The following is a 19,553-nucleotide window of genomic DNA, read 5'->3' as shown; positions in this document are numbered from 1 at the left end:
GAAAATAGAGTAAATATATAATATTTATGATATATTCATTTATATTAATAAGTTACATTTTGTAATATATTTATGTTTTACATTTATTTTTGAAAACATTTTCAAACAAACTTTCAATAATTATATTTTTCATATGTTTAATATTGGAATAGGTCCTGTTCTCGACAATATATTTTCTAAAATGTATTAATTTTCATCGTTATAAAAAAAGTTCTGTTGGCAACTTTATTTTTTTAGTTATTTTTTATGATGTTAGAGTTTACAAATTATGTGTGAGTATGAACTATTGATTGTGTATATAACTTTTTAAGTGTGCAGCATCTTGCCTAAAATTTTTAAATTGTAGGGGGTATAGAAAATACCACCCCCTTATAGCCCAACACCTTCCCCAAATTGGCTAAGATTCGAATGGGAATTGTAAAAGTGATCCCATCCATGTCCAACACCTTCCCCAGTGTGGTTTAGATTGGAGTGGCAATAGAGAATGTTACCCCTTTCGTATCCAACACCTTCCTCAAATTGATTTAGATTGGAGCAGGAAAGAGTAAATGTTACCCCTTTATTATCCAACATTTTCTTTAAAATGGTTGATGTTTGAGTGTGATTACTTTATGTAATCATTTTTTTGTGAAATACTTTTTTACGATTATATTTCTATGTAGCAGGAGTCACTAACGTTATTTAATTGAATTCGTTGAGGTTAGAAAGATCATTTGAAAAGTAGTTAGTTGTATATTTGTGATAAATAACATCATTAATTACATAGACTTAAGCGATGTAACAACATTTTTTTATTTTTATTTTACACAGTTTATTAAATATATATTTTTAAATTTTTAAACATACATATTTCTAGTTAAATATAAGCATTTACCTATATAGATAAATAAAACTATACATTTTTATTATTAAATATACAATGTAAATCCTATTTATCTTGGGAAGGGTAGATGGCTTGGGGAGGCAAGATGGCAGCCAAGCAGTTGGCCAAGTGATCGTCTCCTCCACCAAAGCTCTATGAGCTTTCAGCAGTGATGAATCCATAAATCAGCTTAATTGCCCCAAGTTTCTCTGGTAGTGCTGAGGAATATGATCTGGGCCATTTACTTCTTCCAGCGGTCTGCAGTCCTGCTCGCTTGACTTACCTGGCGTCTCCCCTGCAGTCTCCATTCATTTTATACTGAGTCTGGGTGCGGCTTGGTTCTCCATTTAGCCGAAAAGTCTCAGAGGAGCTAAGGCGCAATTCGTGGTAGATCTTTTCGGTTCAGCAAGAGCTTGCGAGGAGACGCAGCGCGCTGGAGTGGTGGGGGACGGAGAAAGTTCCAGCTCCCTGGATCCTCTAAGAAAATTACCCCAGCATTTTTTCTCCCTGTTAAAAAAGGTAAACAGCAACATATGGTAAAGGGGTCTGGCAGTGCACTGGTCTGTATTAATGATATTAGGTAAGAGGAGTGCCTGGAGGGAGAGACTGGCGGGACTGGGCAACGTAAGGAGGAGTGCTCTGATAACAAGCGGGCTCTGAGGACAATTCGGTTTCTGGCTCTGCTGCCATTTAGGAGGGGGCTTGGGGGGGGGTCTTGCTCTGGAAGCTGCATACCCTATACCTGCTCTGTAATTACTAGACATAGGTCTGTCTGGGGAACTAAGTGGGGAGCAAAAAGAACCAGCATCTCCATAATAAACCACTTGCCAACAGGAACCCTCACAAAGTAAATCAAAGCTGCCAAGGCTGATGGGCTCAAAAGCCAAACTGCGGAGGGGCAAGGTGATATCTCCGCTACCCGGGTGGAGATTCAGTTTGGTGAAATTTTTTTCTCCCTGTCACCTCCATCTAACTCATCAGGAGATGAGACATCCCATCTATCAGAACTATGCTCAGGAGGAGAATCGCCAACCTTCCAATGGAGTGAGACTAGTTGTGTACCATTAGAGGAAGGAGATCGCGGCAATTCTAACATTGCATCTGGTATGGGTACTGTACTTAAGAAGGCACAGGTATTTGGCCCAGGGGAACAAAAATAATCTTCTGCGGTATTGTCCTGGGACTATTCATTTTCTTCTAAATTGGGAGTCCATCGGGAAGTACGCTTCAAAGCTGGTTGCTCCTACAACATCAGAGCATCCAGAGGACATTTTGCTCTCTGTTATTTATCAAACCATTATGTCACACAGAGAAAAAACTCTCTTGAAAACTTGAACAAAAATCCAGAGAATGCAATAGACCTGCCAAAAACTTCAGAACTCTATATGTCAAGTGGCCAAATCTTGCTCAGAATTTGTGGAAAGAATCAGTGAAGCTGAAAACAGAATATCCACACTGGAGGATGAGATCGTAGCGCAAAAAACTGTTACTGACACTGTAGAACTCCAGAAGAATGACATGCCGTGGGACCTCGAGGACTTGCAAAATCGACTTCAACACAACAACCTCAGAGTCCTTGGTCTACCGGGGGGTGTGGAAGACTCTGACCCCTGGAAATTCATAGCCAATCTTATCTCAAAAGCATCTTCAAGCTCACGCAATGGTCCTGGGACTTGGAGGTTCAGAGAGCCCATTTAATCAAAACGTCCACTGAACAGTCACACCTTAAACCAGGTTCAGTGACTAAGGGGCCCATTAGGATGTCGGGCGGATCGCCACCGCCATGCGGGCGGTGGCGATCCACCCGACATCCTTTGCCGCCCGCTACCCAATTCCCCCTGCCATATTAGTATGGCGGGGGGACCGCGGCGGACATAAAGACCATCCGCCGCTTTTCCACCCCGGTCACCTTGGGGCCGGGGTGGAAAATGTTTAATTTGGTGGCGGTGTCTATTAGACACCGCCAGCCATATTATGATGGGCTTTGGGGAATGCCTTTCCGTGGCTGCACTGCCGCCATGGAAAGGCATGCGGAGACTCCCTGCAGGGGACCTTTGCGGGCCCCTTGGGACTCCGGGGCGGTGGGGGGTGCACATGTTGTTATGTTGTGCTTTGAAATGCACAATGTGCATTATTACATTGCACTATCAGCACCGCCCGCAGCAATGGTAAAAATACACACTGGCGGGCGCATCCTAATTGCCAAGGCGGGACCGCCGCTCCGATGGCGGGCAGTCCCGATTTGCACAGGGATGGCGGGCGGAAAAGTCTGCCCGCCATTCTAATGGACCCCTGAATATGGAGGGACCGAATATCGACTTACCAAAATATTGACTCCAAAATATCGAGGGACAGAATATAGAATGCCTATCTACAAACAGGTAAGTACTAAAATATCGATTCGAAAATATAGAAAGTTAAAATATAGTTAACAAAAATATCAAATTTTTTAAATGTATTAAAAATACTATAAGAGTAATTAAATAATAAACACAATTAAATAAAACATAGGTAAAATAATGTAAAAAAGCTTAAAATGTAAAAATAATAAATGTAATGTAATTTTTTAAAATATATATTTCTTTAATAATACTATAAAATAATTTGTAATCTTAATTATAAAATATTTAGAACATTATTAAAATTATATTGACATATATATATAAATAAACATATTATTTAAATATAAAAATAAATAATATATACTAATTAAAATAATTAAAGTAATAATTGTTATGTAAATTAATAATGAGTGCAACAGTAGTGAAAGCGTTGGATAGCGTAGGGGTGAAAATTACTATTCCCACTCCAATAAGTGCAACAGTAGGGAAAGCGTTGGATAGCGTAGGGGTAAAAATTACTATTCCCACTCCAAAGAGTGCAACAGTAGGGAAAGCGTTGGATAGCATAGGGGTAAAAATGACTATTCCCACTCCAGAGAGTGCAACTGTAGGGAAAGCATTAGATAGTGTAGGGGTAAAAATTACTATTCCCACTCGAGAGAGTGCAACCGTAGGGAAAGCGTTGGATAGCGGGAGGGTAAAAATTACTATTCCCACTCAAGAGAGTGCAACAGTAGGGAAAGCATTGGGTAGCGGGAGAGTAAAAATTACTATTCCCACTCCAGAGAGTGCAACCGTAGGGAAAGCGTTGATTAGCAGGAGGGTAAAAATTACTATTCCCACTCCAGAGAGTGCAACAGTAGGGAAAGCGTTGGATAGCGGGAGGGTAAAAATTACTATTCCCACTCCAAAGAGTGCAACAGTAGGGAAAGCATTGGATAGTGGAAGGGTAAAAATTACTATTCACATTCCAGAGAGTGCAACAGTAGGGAAAGCGTTGGATAGCAGGAGGGTAAAAATTACTATTCCCACTCCAGAGAATGCAACAGTAGGGAAAGCGTTGGATAGCAGGAGGGTAAAAATGACTATTCCCACTCCAGAGAGTGCAACAGTAGGGAAAGCGTTGGATAACAGGAGGGTAAAAATTACTATTCCCACTCCAGAGAGTGCAATAGTAGGGAAAGTAATGAGTTAACATTTAAATAAGAATACATTAATTATCAATACCAATTTAAAAGTCATTAAAATTAATAACCAATTGCAAAATATTAAATAATTAATTAATTATGACTATCAATACATGTTATTTATTAAAAGTTAATTACCTATTAATAATTCATTAGCAACCAATTCATTTCCAATGCCAACAATGTAATAAAATAAAAAAAATGCAGAATAATAAAAATTAATTAATAATTAATTACCAGTTAATTAATTATCAATACGTATAAATCTAAATATATATTTACTTAATTACAATTAAATTACTTCCCATCCTATTCCCCTATAACCCGTAACCCACTCCAAATAATAAATTAAAACAATTAACATAATTATCAATTAATCAAATAATTAAAACGTAATGACCAATTAATTAAAAATAATTAACAAATAATAATTCATTAACAATTAATTATCAATAAATACAAATAAAAATACATATTTGCTTAATTACAATTCAATTACTTCCCACCCTAGTCCCCTATAAACCCACAACCCGCTACAGAACTAAAACGCAAAATCAAATTAAAAATAATTATTAATTCATAAAAACTAATATTAAATTTACTATAATTAAAATACTTTCCACCCTATTCCCCTATAAACCCTCAACCCGCTACAGAATTAAATTACTCAAAATTAAATTACATAACATTCATTATTTAAAAAAATTAAACATACATTACAAATATAATAAATATTTTTAACACATATACTTGCATACATAACATCAAAAAAAATCACATTCAACATTATGGTAAAACGATATTTTAAATTCGATATTATAGGAATCGATATTTCTTACCTTAATTTCGATATTCTAACCAACTATATTTTGATCATTTGTTATTCTGTCCATTCTATATTTTTCATTCAATATTCTGGGCAGTCGATATTTCTCAATCGATATTTAGGGTGTTCACCCTTAAACCAAGGGCATTTCTTATCAGCTTGAATAACTTTTTGTCTCAGCAGGCTTTGTATGAATTGGCATGTCCAGGCAGGAAGAGAAGGGGGAAAGGAAGTGAGTTTTTTGTCTGGCCGTACTACTGTCATATGAGAGTTGAAAAATGCTGGCAGCTTTGGCAATTGATCACGGCATTCTAGAATAAGGTGGCTCAAGCCTTTCTTCTTAACCTCTCTAAACTTAAAATCATATATAAAGATCAAACTAATTTTTTCCCTTCTGAGACAAAGGCTAAAAAGACATATTTTTTTTAAAGGTGACTTAGGGGCCCATTAGGATGTCGGGCGGATCGCCACCGCCATGCGGGTGGTGGCGATCCGCCCGACATCCTTGCCCGCCCGCCACCCACCCGCCACCCATTTCCCCCCGCCATATTACTATGGCGGGGGGGGGACCGCGGGCAGACGGAAAGACAATCCGCCGCTTTTGATATGTTGGCGGTGTCTATCAGACACCGCCATCCATATTAGTATGGGCTTTGGGAGATGCCTTTCCGTGGTGGCAATGCCGCCATGGAAAGGCAGGCGGTCTTCCCTTTGGGGGCCCCCAGGGTGAAGGCGAGCTGGGCGGTGCCCGCCGCTGTGTGTATGCAAATGCATTACATGCATTTTTAGCATTGTGGCGGGCAGTGCTGAGAGCACCGCCCGCCACAATGTTAAAAATGCAGGATGCGCCCACCACTGTGGCGGGGGCATCCTAATACCCCCCACGGAAGTTCCCGTAATCCGATAGGATGGCGGGCGGACTGAGTCCGCCCGTCATCCTAATGACCCCCTTAGTGTGGGGTAGAAGGAGGGGCAGAATATCTCTATGGTTTTCTATTTTCATTTTTTTCTTCTCTTCTCTCTACTTTCCTTGCAGTGGTATTTTCGTTCTTTTGGACAATGGGGCCAGATAGCTTAGGTGAGTGGGGGGTGAGTTGATCTATAGTTGGGAGGCTCTCCATCATTCCGGACCCTAGGGTCCTTTTGCCTCAATGATTAGGTTTCAAGGGGGGTCCTAACTGTAGGGGGGCACTAGGGTAGGTCAGGGGGGCTCCTCACGGGGAGAGCTGGTTCGGGTGTCACAGGGGTGAAATGATAAATAAGCCAGTAATTGGTACGATTGGAGCCAATGCTATGTATTGGGTTTATTCAGTTAACATGCTAAATTCATTGTTGGAGGGTTCTCAGTCTTATAAATGTGATATAGGTTGATGTCTGATAGACTTCGCATATGCTCATTTAATGTCTGTGGTCTCAATAATAGGGCTAAATGGCAAAGAGTAGCTCATGAAAATAGAGAAATGTGACCGGATGTGGTGTGTCTCCAGAGACCCATATAACCTGGGGGAAACACAGGGCAATAGTAGAACTGGGGTATACTCTGCTACCTTGTACAAAACAGGGCACTACCATCCAAGGGATGGCTATTCTTGCAAAGTCAACTGTATGCTCTACCGGGAGAGTACTTGTTGGTACATATGGCTGCAGGGCAATTGTTGAATGTGTGGTTGGTAATAGCTAATTTGTTATTTGTTCTGTCTATGGGTCCAACAGGTATGAGGCACATATCTTAGACTTTCTTAATATTGAGTTGACCTCCTCTCTCTCGCCACTGGTACTATGTGGGGATTTTAATGTTCAGTTGGAGAATATTACTGTACGGGCGGGTAGGGATATATATATATATATTGGTCAGAAACCTAAGTTCATTAGGGCCTTTAAGCAGATGTTAGGTGAATTACAGTTTAATTGATGCATGGGCTAAATTAAAACACTTAGGGGCATATTATCAAGGGATTTATCTCCGCTTTTTTGGCTTTAAAAGCCAAGAAAGCGGAGATAAAATGATCTCCCTATCAGCAACAGGGTGCTAACATGCAAATTCGCATGTTAGCACCCTTTTTCTCTACGCTTCCCCTTGCATCTCTAATGAGATGCAAAGGGGGCGTTCCAGAGAATAATAATAGGAGAAATGTTGTTAAGGGACATTTCTCCTATTATCAAGGATTTCGCTAACCCTGTTAGTGATAAAAAACGCAGCGCTAACCGCGGTTAGCACTGCTTTTTTTACACCTGGTATTTTCCTGACTTAGCCATGATATCCTATGGAAGGTGGATATCATGGCTAAGTTTGTGAGCCCCTATCATCAAGCTAACGCCAAACTTCGAGAGATTATCATTCGTTTCCAGCGATAATCTCTCATTTGGCAGTTGGCGCGAGGATTTTTATCACTTCTAAGATAAACCTTTCCGGCGATGCTTAGCGTTAAAAAATTTGTTGCTAAGCATCTTTAGCGATAAATATCGCTCATCGTTGGTAACATGCCCCTTAGCTCCCAGATTTACACATCATTCATTCTCACACAGAAAACTTACCAGACTTAATTATTATTGATATAACTAACACCCTTGCCGCTTCCCCAGAGTCACGTCGCACCATAACCCCCTGATACTGGATATTCCAATGTGTGGTTTGTTTAGGCCATCCAGGTCCTTCTATTTTGATAGGAAACTACTGCTTGTTGAGTCCTTTGTTACTCATATTCGGCAGAGGCTAAGTGAATTTTTGGCTACCAATCGAAATGCCGCTGCTTATAAGATAGTCTGGGATGCATTTAAGGCAGGGCTCAGGGAGGTAGTTTTTAGCATTGGCTTATATATTCAGAGACAGCAAAGGCAGTTAGGGCAGGGTTTGTATGATGATCTTCAAAAGGAAGAGCAGAGTCTTATACAATGTGTACAGCGCAACTTTGATATCATCTCGATACAAACTGAAGTTGTCCATGGTAGGGCCAGAATCAGTACACACTGGTCTAAGGAGAATGCTAACAAGTACCATTTATGTAAAAGGCAATGTTATGAATATGATGAGGCAACTGGTAAATGCATGGCAAAAAAGATTAGGTGTAAGGAGGCTGAGTATGCAGTCATCGCTATTAAAGACCCATCTGGGTGGCTGGTTGAAACTCCATCTGTGATCCTTAAAGTTTTAAGGGCATTCTTTGAAGGATCATATACCAAGGGCCTCATTGGTAACATGGGACATGAGCCTTATATATAGGATCCATATAGCAGGACTCTTGGGGCCGGATGCATCATGCATTTTGTTGCTCGCAAAAAGCATTTCTGATGCAGCCAACCCAATTTTGCGATTCGGTAACCTGTCACGGAATCACAAAATGGGTTTGCAATTCGCTATTTGGAAGTGGCGTGCTTAGGGCATCCCTTTGAAATAGCTAATAATAACAGTATGCATTAATGTTTTGTGACCGTGAATGTGGTCACAAAACATTTGCATTTTTTTTTATTCATTTATTTTTATTTCAAAGAAGTGACATAGTGTAAAATTTACATGATAGGACACTAGTTTAGCCGTACCACAGCACAGTTACAAGTACGTTTTGCAGGTTAAAATTACAAAGCAGACAAAATACAATAAATGAACAGTATCATATCATGTTTAGGCAGCACGTTATACACTCCCACTGCCCAGGATAAGGGAATTCAGTGCACATGCCATCCCAGGATACCCCGGAGACTATCTGCATACCTCTGGACCTGATATGTCCATGTGGTGTAATCTGAGTCAAAAGAGTGGTGAGGCACACTGGTTGAATCAAAAACTAAATTGTTTTCCAATGGAAATTAAATTTCTTGGGTGCACACGAAGTATCCCCCTCTGGCCTAAAGGAGTATAGGTACACAAAGAATGAAGCACTAAGTTAGAGTACTTAGTGTCCCTCTGTTGCACTCCGTATAGATGTAATATGCCGTTCCAGATTTCCCTAGATCTAGCTCCAGGTACGCAATCAGACAGAATTATCAACATTCACAGTACTGCTCTCTGTATTAATATTCCCTTCCCCACTGCCTCCTGTGTTTCTATAAGCACTGTACAGGGTCCAAAAGATTGTGAGGCTATTTTAAGGGGGAGGAGTTCACTGTAGTGCTTCGTTTGAGTGCAGCAATATAACACGTCCCTCGCCCATTGCGTGGACGTGGGAAGCGGTCCCCACATCCAGCAGATCGCAACTCTGAGTTTGGCTATTAGCAATCTCATGTCTACCAATCTAGGGAGCCCCTTTGGTATTAATTTTGAATAGCCTAGCAGTGCCAGTGCCGGTTCAGGCTCTAACTCCTGCCCTATTATCGCTGTCATCTCTGAGAAGACATTTTCAAGGAACCTTGCAATGCCAGGGCAGCGCCACGCCCAGTGCATAAAGTCTTCTATGCTTTCGGTGCAGCACTCGCATTTGGGGTTGTCTCTAAGGCCATAACGGTGGAGTCTTTCCGGGGTATATTAAACCCTATTTAGGTATTTAAAGTGGGTCAATCAGTGTCGCCCGTTAAGGGAGACACGCTTTGTGCTGGAACAGCAGTACGTCCATGTCTTGTCATCAATGTCTCTGTTTAGGTCTCTCTACCATGCCAGGTGGGTGTTAGTAAAAAAGTTCTCTCTATAGGACAGCGTTAGGTTGTAAATTCCAGATACAAGTCTTGTTGGTTCTTTAGCTTTTATGATTAGTGTAAGGGTATCTAGTCCAGCGGTTCCTCCAGGTCACTCCTCAGAAGCTGAACCGGCGCATGTCTGGTCATATGGAACTGGAATCTGGTGAGGAGAGTGGGCCTGTGTCCTCTCTATCTAGACCGTCCCAACTCCTCACCGTGCCATCTTCAAAAAGGTCACCTATAGTGTTGATCCCCATAGAATGGAGCGCTTGCACCACCCCCGTGTCTCCACACTGAGGTAACCATTGTCACCACTCCAATGGGGCTAGGGGGGATACATACGCTCCAGACCGAAGCTTAAAGAGGTGGTGCCATGCATGGGTTGTCGCATTGACTGAGTCCAGTATACAGGTCCTTCGGTCGGGTGGGGAAAAGGAGATCATTATCGGAAGTGGGCGAGGGGAGGTCACCGCTCTCTCAATGGGCAAATGGGGAGTGCCAGGTGGACCATGTATCCAGTGATAAGCGTGTGCGCATTGTGCCGCCCAGTCCTCCCATATGGTAAGACAATGTGAGCATTTGCCATTTAACCCTGGGTTGTTTGCCCGCCCAGGCCAAATTGACCATGAGTGAAGTGAGGTTTGTGGAAAATACGCCTGGAAGAACCATCAGGATATTGGTAAAGAGGAACAGGAGCGAGGCAAAACAACCATTTTCATTATAGAAATTCTGCCTGGGAGGGACAATGTGAGTCTAATCCAGCTCTCTACTTCATCCTACAGTATACTAATCAGAACTCCGTAGTTTTCTTTTAAAATCACTTCTGCATCAGAATGATTTTGGATATCTAAATATCTCACCGGGTCCATCGTCCATTGTAGCGGGTAGTCGGGGTAAAACTGTGTCATGACAGGGGTAAGGGGAAAAATAGTACATTTCAACCAATTGACATGCAGTCCGGATACACCGCCAAAATGCACAATCTTGCGGAGCACAGAAGAAAGGTGGCGTTCAGGGTCACAGACATATAAGAGCATATCGTCCGTGTAAGACGAGACTATGATTTCATAGCCTGGGATACGAATACTCTTGTGCGGTGGTATTCGCGAAGCACACAGGCCAAGGGTTCTGCCACCAACGCGTAGAGAATCGGGGAGCACGGACATTCCTGTCTTGTGCCTCTAGTAATATTTATCGAGTTAGTCACTAAGTCACCAAGTTTTATTCTGGCTGTGGGTTTATAGTACAGAATACCTAACAGCTGTAAGTAAACCTCACCCAGCCCCATTCTCGACAAAACCTGCCTCATGAAGGGCAATTCGACAGAGTCAAAGGCCTTTTCCATATCTAGAAAGACCGTGCATATATTATAAGTGAGGTTGCGGCCCGGGACAAACCCTGCTTGTTCCGAGGCAATTAGCGTCGGAACTAAGGTTAGAAGTCTATTTGCCAATATCTTTGCGTATATTTTAGTGTCTACATTAGGCAGAGATAGAGGGCGGTATGTGGAGCACTCCTCTGGAGGCTTCTTCGGCTTCAGTATGGTGACGATTATTGCTTCTCTCATAGAGGGAGGCATTGTGCCCGAGATGCACATATCTTCAAAGAGAGTGTGGCAAGAGCAAATCTAGGTATGCCTTGTAAAAGGCAAGAGTCAGGCCATCCACCCCCCGGCACTACTTGATTTCATGCTCGCTATCGCTAAAGCAATTTCCTCCTTCTCTATAGGTCGCATCAAGAACTCATGGGGCGTGTTAGTAAGCCAGGATAGTTTGAGATGAGACAAATAATCCAGTATGTCGTCTTCCATGCCTGAACTCCGAGAGGAACATAGGGTCGAGTAAAAGTGCCTAAACCTCTCAGCTATGTCTGTATTGGCGGGAAGTGACACCCCCTCTGCGGAATTGGCAGCATAATCTCGCCACTTTTTTAACAGGTGGGCTAGCACTGCGCCAGGGCGCTCACCCTCTCCGAAGGAGCGAGCCATTGCGTATTTACCATGTTGTTTGATCTCAGGATCCGTGGCATCATCGTATTCCTCTAGCTGGGTCTTGAATTCCCGCAAAAGCTCTTTGTTATGTCCCATTATTAAGGGCTCCTCTAAACTAGCCAGAGCTTTTTCCATATTGGCTAGCTTCCTACGCAATGCTCTAAAGACTCCAAAATGCTTAGACATAGCAAAACCCCATATATAAACCTTGAAAGCTTCTCACACAATTTGAAAACTATGATCTGAACCAACATTTTTATTGAAATATAGTTCGATCGCTTCAGCTAGCTCTTCCTTGAAAAGTGGATCCAGCAAGGAGTACGGAGGGAACCGCCAAGTAAATGTGGGAATCATTTTCTGGGTGGCATCTAAGATCAATAAGACTGGGGAGTGGTCAGAAAGTGTACGGGGAAGGACCTCACACGCCCGTGTGTGATAGTACAATTGTACAGAAGCCAGCCAGTAGTCAATGCATGTATGCAAGTTGTGAAATGCTGAATAATGTGTGAACCCTCCTTTGTCGGGAAATCTCTGCCTCCATACGTTGTGTAAGCCCTCTTGCGTCATAATATCTATAAGTGTTCTAGCTGAAGCAGTAAGTAGTCTTTCTGGTCTCCCCGAGCACTCACGGGTAGGATTCAAAGCCAGGTTAAGGTCACCACCCCAGAGTTGTTGTTCTATGCCGCAGCTGGCGACCCTGTTGTTCAGTGCAGTATAAAAGTCAGGGTTGTCATAATTAGTTCCGTAAACATTAATTACCAGGATATCTAGGCCTTGTCCACAGCATCTGGATACGATATATCGGCCATCTACATCAGTGATTAAAGGTTAAAGTGAAAGGGATGATCTAGGTCTGACCCAGGTAATCACACCACGGGCGTGAGTGGTAAACCCTGCAGCAGGGGTGGAGCCCTGCAAAACCCTAGCGCATAGCATGGGACTGTCAAGGGGGAGGTGCGAGTCCTGAAGCAGCGCAATGTCTATTTTATGTCCTGTTAAATACGCCAGTACTTTCCGCAGTTTTCTGTGATTGTTAAGTCCTCTCACGTTCCATGTGAGGGTGTGTATTGTCAACTGTGCTGTTGTGTGAAGTGATGATCCATTTGTTGAGTCAGGGAAAGGTGCTGCCAATCTATTTATGCCCGCTATTAGGCCTGTCTGTCTATACATTCATCATGTGCCCGGCATAGTGTCTACAACATGTGATGATCCTAACAATACCCCTATCCATCCCTCCCCTTACCCACGCCAGGTTGTCCCCAACCAAGCCCGGGCGACTAGCTATCAACCCACCCACAAATAGCATCAAGAAAAACTGAAAACACAATGTAATGTAAAGCCAATGGAAGTCAACCCCCCTCCCTAACCCCTTAAACAATACCCCAAGTGTGTTTCACACGGGGCAGAGGTAGCTCGCATTTCCGCAATACAAGAGTGCGAGCTGCTAAAGTTCAATCAGACCTCGGCTCCACACATCACCAGTTTCTTTGAAGCGTTTGTAGCAAATAGGAGAACACCAGATCCTCCTGGTAACCATAATTCTAATAGAAATAGAGGTCGTCAGTTTGGCCAATTTTCAGTAGCTAACTCTGCCCCCAGCCAAGTCCCCATAGGCCAAACACAACCTATGCAGGTAGTACATTAAAGGACAAGGAAAAACATTGCAATGTATCTGACTTCAGCATCATTTCCAAGAGACCTTACTAAGATAACTTCTTGTGAATTAGGCTTATCTGTGCGGAAGGAAGGTCGAAAAGTTCAGTCCTGATCGCTCAGGTGTCCACCATCTGCCCCATCACTGGAGTGTCTTTCTGGGCTGCGCTGTTTATCCTTGGACCAGTCTTTCAGGGCTTTATGCAGGGTCTTAGGGTCTGTGAAGATCCTAGACTGGCCTTGACGGTTCACACTGAGTCTAGCTGGGTATAACATAGCATAGTCAATACCTTGGTCTCTGAGCCACTTCTTAAGGGAGAACACTGTCTACAGGCCTCTTGTACTTGCAGCCTGAATTCCGGGAACAGAGAGATGGTGGAGCCTTCGTATTGTAGGGGATGCATGCTCCTGACGACTTTCAGCACCGCATAGCGGTCTCAGTAAGTAGCTTAACTATGGTTGGCCTCGGAGCCGCGCCCGGCCAAGGGCGTGGGCCCAGGGACCGGTACGCTCTCTCAACTACGAACAGCTGAGAAAGGGTTTCACTGCCAAGTAGTGTGACCAACAATTTTTCCACAAAGTGCTCCATGTTGCCAGTCGGGGTCGATTCTGGCAGCCCCGTGATCCTTAGGTTGCAGCGCCGAGATCGTGCTTCCAGGTCTTCTGTATTATCTTGAAGTTCTGTATTACTGTCCCCAATTGTTTATGCTCATCGTCCAGCGTAGTGTGAGCTTCCTCCACTTCCATGACTCGGAGCTTTGACATATCCAACCTTTCCGCATGCTTGTTTAGCCTTTGCAACATCCTATTCATGCGATAGGAAAGGGAGTCCATTTTGGAGCCGAGGACTGAGAGGCTGCTTTGCAATCCCTTTTCCATAGCGGCAAGCAGGGTGTGAATATTGCAGTTCCCGTTCTCCTGGGAGGGTCCTGTACATTATCTCCATCTGTAGCAGCATCCCGTCCCCTAGGCTTCCGCTGGTCAAATTATATTTTCGGCTGTGCCCGATCTACATTGCCCATTGCTGTAGTAGGGATATTATCGAACCAGGTGCTGCAGCCAAGTCAGGTTAGGAATACAGTGCCGTCGCAGCCAACACCTCTAGATGGAGGCTTGTTAATTATGTTGCGCATGATTTAGCCCATAGCCCAGGGCAGTGACGCTCAGACCAAATATACTTCGTAACTAAGGCACAGTGTCCTGTGTAGGCAGCGAGTAGGCTGGGGAAATCCTTTCCCTATGAACTGTTGCGATGTATGCTCTAGAGCCACTGTTCTTGTATCAATATCCAGGATGGTGCACCGATCATCCCATGCAAGAAGACACAGAGGGGGGGTGGGGTCCCTTATGATCTATTGTACTAGTCCTCACCGTGTTCGCAGTTCGTCAGGTTGGTGTTCCTTACGTCTTTAGTCCATGGATGTTCAGGGACCCAACAACCATGCCACGCAGTCCCCCGACCAAGTACTTGTGGCTTTTGCAGCACTATGGACGCCGATATGCCCAACTACCAGTAGTTGCTTAGTATGCCCCACAGGAAAAGACGCATGTGTGCTCCTCTAGTGATCCATTTGCAAAGTTAATTAGGTGCAGCCTGGTGTCAGCCTCACAGCTTCTACTCGAAGTAAACAGGATGGACCTTCACACACACTTGCAAGATGGCGGTTCGCTCCTTCACCCCAGCGCCGGGTTCAGTAGTTCTGGGCTCAAGGCAGCGGGGCGTCAAGCTACGACAAACAGCATTCAGCCGCATCGGCACCTTACCCCCTGAGTTAGCCAATAAAGGCGGTTGGTCCTTGGGAGTCGCAGCGTCCCGGTTCCAGTTCGCAGCAGGCGCACCTACTTCAGCTGCCGACTCTGGCACAGGTTCAACCAGTCACGGCGATCTGCTTTCCGTCGCTCGGTGGTTATTCCTCGCTAGAGCCCAGTTCGGAGGGATGGAAACGGCGTAGGATGCTTCCGCAGCGGGTGAACTGTGGCTCCCGCAATTGGACAGCAGCAGGGCAGGCTCGTGTGGCTTCTCTGTGCACAGGGCCGCACAAGCTCTGCACTCAAGTCCAGGGATCTCGTCGCGCCCAGTCTTGTGAAGGCTGAGGTCTCTAATTAAGTCCTCTGGGCTGCTAGAGGGGTCAGATTCGGTTCTCACTACACCGGAGCTTTGGTGTAAACTAATACCGCTCCAAAGAAGCTCCAAACACGCTTCCTATGGCGGATAATTGATGAATTTAGTGTTAGTCATGCAGAGCTTCTCGCTTAGGTGCCCATCTTAGACGCACCCTAGCTCCGCCCCCTCAATAAAAACATTTGCTTATTACCACCTACTTCAAGTAGGTGGTAACCCATTCGCAAATGGGAAGGGGTCTCCATGGGACCCCTTCCCCTTTGTGAATGTTAGTTAAATCATTTTTTAAGAGCAGGCAGTGGTACCACGGACCACTGCCTGCTCCCAAAAAATGAAAAGAAAACTTTTCTTTTTTTTTTATACCAGCAGGCCACCATCCCTGTGATTTTTGCGATTCCTATGGGGTTGCAAATTGCAACCTACCTCATTAATATTCATGAGGTAGGTCATTTACGATCCCCTAGGAGTCGCTAAAAGTGTTAACCACACTTTCATGCATTCCGTTTTGCTATTTCCTAATTGCAAATTGCAAAGATTTGCAAAAAAGAAATCGCAAAACTGGGACTTTATACATCTGGCCCTTGGTCCAGAAGAACGTGAGTATCTGGAAGATCCTATTACGTTAGATGAGCTCACAGAGGCAATTAGTTATTTGGCAGGTGGTAAGGCTGCAGACCCTGATATTGCCTGTAGAATTCTATAAAACCTTCTTTCCTGAACTAAAATCTGATATGCAGATAATGTTTCAGGAGAAACAAAAGGGGCAAGCTACAGCATTTTGGGACTCAGCCAATATTGTCATATTTAAAAAGAAGGGTAAGTCTTCTATAGAGCCAGGGTCTTATAGACCTATTTCTCAATTAAATTGTGATGATAAAATGTATGCAAAGATTATGGCCATGCCATTAGGAAGAGTTATCCTCTGATCTCAGCCCGACAACACAGCTTTTTCCCTGGAAGAGGCACGGTCAACCATATTAGCAAGGTGGTCACTCTGCTAGATTTGGCCAATGTCCAACGAGCACCATTTGGAATGGTGCTACTCTACGCCGAAAAGGCATTTGACCATGTCTCTTGGGGCATTTTTGTGGGCAACTTTGGGCTGGCAAGGCTTTGCGCCCAGCTTCACCAATGCAATAAGCATTATGTATAGGTCTCCTGTGGCTCGGATCTGTGAGCTCAGGCTAGAATCTGAACCAATATTGATTTCCAGGGGGGCCTGGCAAGGCTGTCCTTGTTCCCCCTACTGTTTGCTCTATATATCAATCCTTTTCCGAATATACTAGAAAATAGCCCTATGATTAAACCGGTGCGATATGGACAGGTACAGTGTAAGGTGCTAGCCTACTCTGATGATGTAGCCATTGTTACCCTTGAACAAGCTGTAGCAATATCTGAGATTGAATGGCTAGCATCTCAATTTGGGCAGGGCTCTGGGTATAAATTAAATATAGCCAAAACTCAAATAATCTGTACTAATCAAGCTTCTTTTAACGATGTTAGGATTATAGAGGAAGTAGTCTATCTTCGTGCTCGAATTAGAACATGTCTGGACAAAATGGTGTCTGCTAATTGGGATCCCATGTTGAGAAAAGTTAAGAATGAAATGGACAGAATGGAATGCCTACACCTTTCATTGGTCAGAAGGTGTAACGTATTAAAAATGAATATATTACCCAAGGTACTCTATAATTTTAGATCTGTACCTTGGAGCTCAATGGAAATCAACTTCAGAAACTACAGTCGATTGGTAGTAGTTTTATATGGGCCCAAGGGAAACCATGTGGGGCCATGAAATATGTGTGTTTACCCAGAAGTTGTTGGTATTTGGGCAGTACCTAAGTTCATGTTATATTATTGGGCTTGTTTTCTTCAACACATGCAAATATTACTTACAGGATAGGGAAATCTTGAGATGACAGAGACCCCATAGATTTATCAAATGGAGTTGGGACCAGAGGCCAAGAGAAGCTTTTTTAAATGTCTCGAACCAAGCTACTATAAAAGACTCATTTTAAGGTCATACATGCAGCTAGTATAGTGTGACAGCTGGTTTGGAGACATTTGCAACTTAGCAGGGTTTGTCATTATACACCCACTGCAGCATCACTATTACTACCCTCTAGTTTTTGTGAAACTACCTTGGCCAGTTGTTGGCGAAAGAGTATAGTGATATTGGGGGATTTGTTTGATAAATATGGTGTTCTGCCTTATTCTACCCTGACAGTAAAGTAGTCTTTATTAAAGAAGGATTTCTTTAAATATTTGCAGATTTGGAATTACATACAGAGAAAATCAAAACAGGAAACATTATACAAAAACAATAATTTGATTGAGGCAATTAGAGGCGGTCGGAGGATTGATACTCTGTATCAAGCCCTAATTGAAACACAACAAGATGATTTGGAGGTTCAAAGTCTCTAATGAAATACCAAATGATCTCAAAGTGGCGAAATCTTACTGGATTTTATCACAAGCGGTGAGAAGATTTTGATTTCCTCTAATCTTAAAGCACAGCATTTTAAGACCATTTTCAATCTTTATTATACACCAGCTAAAATCTCTTAATGGGGTGTGTCAAAAAAATGTAAATGCATGTGTTATCGAGCCAATCAGGCGGATAGTCTTCATATGTATTTTCTGTGTCCTAAGATTGCAACAGCTAACAGGGGAGATTGAGACCTTTTTGATAGAAAGAACTGGGGTATAGCTTTCTATCACGCAGATATTCATGCTCCTGGGAGTGCTGAATGAGTCTAGGATTAGCCGGGAGCTGTATCAATGTAGGTATTTAATTTTTATGGCTGTAGCGGTGGCTAGGCTGTGCATAGCCTCATTTTGGTGCCAAAAAGAACCCTCGTCATTTGAAATAAGGAGAGGAAGATGTTATGCCATATGCAAATTTACAGCATAGTCTGTACGCACTTAAAGTGCTGCAAAAACATAGACTTGGTGTAAAAACCTGGGGCGCAACGCTAGACCATATAGGATGACGGAACACTATACATACTGAGGAAGAAAATAGTTTTTTCTGACTATGTTCTAAACTGTATGTATCCTATTATGTTCACCCATCATGAATGAATTGTACAACATATGAACTGTTTGTATTAATACTGGAATGCTATTTGGATGTCACTTTTTTTGTATCTGCTCCAAATCTTATCTTTAATTCTAAATTCTGTACATGCATGCTATCTATTGGCTTAGTAAAAAAAAGTAAATCCTAATTAAATAGTATTGTGAGTTGTAATTTTTTTTATTGTTTAACTTTTTTTACAATTCTTACATTTTTTCATATTCAACATCATTTTAACACACATTATTTCAGTATACATTAAATAATTGCATATTTTGATACCATTAATTAAATGGTACTTTACAATTTTTGCAACTTTATTTACATGTTTTACATGTTTAATCATTTCCCCCCATTTTTAATACATTTATTCAACAATTTCTAATTATTTACCTATCATTTCTATGGGGAGATACTCTTGTTTTTGTAAATTTAATTTAGCTGTCATTTTGTTGCTGCTACCTTCTATTTTGTAGTCTATTTGTGTAATTTTTACTCTTTTTTCTGGAACCCAGGTCACAGTAATATGCTGCTGTTTATAGAAACAGGTACGCCCTTTTGAAAGTTTTTAAAAAAGTTTTTAGGGTAGGGGGATGTCTAGAGCCTAATTATAGACTTAAAAACTGCCTTCGATCTGGTTCCCAGGGAGGAGCTATGGAAGGTTTTGCTAGATTTGGGGTTGCCCTTACACATTCTTTCTCTTTTGGTAAAACTACACGCTGGCAATTTTGCGCAGGTTCGATGGGGTACGAAGGGTGAAAAAACCGATAGGATCCCTGTCGGAAGGGGCGTCCGTCAGGGATGCGTGTTAGCCCCCACCCTGTTTTCTCTGTATGTAAACGGTGTGGTTGAACATCTGCTGAGAAATCCCTCGGACGCTCCAT

Source organism: Lissotriton helveticus, chromosome 4_1 (assembly GCF_964261635.1).
Source record: "Lissotriton helveticus chromosome 4_1, aLisHel1.1, whole genome shotgun sequence".
NCBI lineage: Eukaryota > Metazoa > Chordata > Amphibia > Caudata > Salamandridae > Lissotriton > Lissotriton helveticus.
The sequence above is the reverse complement of the archived record's forward strand: the minus strand, read 5'-3'. Positions refer to the sequence as shown.